Source organism: Cynara cardunculus, assembly GCF_001531365.2.
Source record: "Cynara cardunculus var. scolymus isolate 2C chromosome LG 9, CcrdV1, whole genome shotgun sequence".
Taxonomy (NCBI): domain Eukaryota; kingdom Viridiplantae; phylum Streptophyta; class Magnoliopsida; order Asterales; family Asteraceae; genus Cynara; species Cynara cardunculus.
This window is the reverse complement of record NC_037536.1, coordinates 2,845,580-2,846,813: the sequence shown is the minus strand read 5'-3', so window position 1 is coordinate 2,846,813 and position 1,234 is coordinate 2,845,580.

Below are 1,234 nucleotides of genomic sequence, written 5' to 3'. Positions count from 1 at the left end.
ACGTCTCTTCTCAACCATTTTCTCTTCTCCTCCCTCCTTGGTCTTTACACATGTCGATGATGTATCAGCGACTGTCCTTCCTGATACTGAGACATACACCATTGGACCTGAAGCTGCTCCTCTCGATGCTCCTCAGCATACGGATGTCCATCCTCTCGAGGACATCTTTGCTCCTGCCAGTGACAATCTTTTTGATGTCACTGAAGGCCCCTCAGGTATTCCATCTTCCTACCCATTCATTTCTTCTAACCTTGCGCCTTCAGCACACACTTCTTCTTTTGCAGGTCCTTCTCAGGAAGTGACAGAGGAAGAAAGAGAGAAAGATGATGAAGGAGATGAAGATGTTGATGATGACTATGATATGTCATTTGATATCAAGCTTCTCATTCCAGCCGTTAATATCGTCCTCTCCAGGATCAACGAAGTTCATCAAGAGATGCCCCGCCAAGGCGATCTTGATGCGAACTTCCTTGCCCTCAGGCGGATGTTCAAGAAGTTCAGAGTCAGCTCCAGACTCTCCAAGAAGCTGTTCAAGCCAACAACGACACCATTGTTGTTCTTCACAGCAGGGCTGACGATGCTCAGGCAATAGTTGATCAGCAGACTGGTCTTCTTCAACAAATCCTGGATGTTGTCTGTCAACCAGCTCCAGTGATTGCACCTTCTTTCTCTGCCAATGATCGCGCCCAGCTCCATGAGATGCGTGAGGCAACGACAACTCTAGCCAATGCTTTGCAAAGGCTGGAGGATTCAATGGTTCTCCAGCGTCAGCGCTTGGACGAACTCTCTGGCCAATTCTCTCGAGCCTTAGCCTGAGAGGGGGAGATGAGGTCCAATGTTGGTGAATCATATGATGTTGCTCCTACAGCTTCTCAGGCTATTGGTCCAGTATCAGCTTCAGTTGCAATTGAAGTTGAGGCTCTCGAAGCTGAAGTAGTTGCTGCTCCTGTAATCACGACCACCGAAGYTGCTCTAGCTGAGGATATCGAAGCCATCCCTAGGGATGATCCCTCAACAAACCTTATTTTAAGGCAAGGTGAATCGACTCCATCAGAGAACCAGGACCCCAAGTCGAAAGGCAAGACGGTCGCTGAAGAAGGTAACTTGAAGGTACTTTTCAAAATCCCTCAACAAACCTTATTTGAAGACTCTACCTCTCAGGTAGTGATTACTTCAGAATATCAACTTCATATCCCATCAACAACCTGCGGTCGAATGGAGCAGGTATCTGATC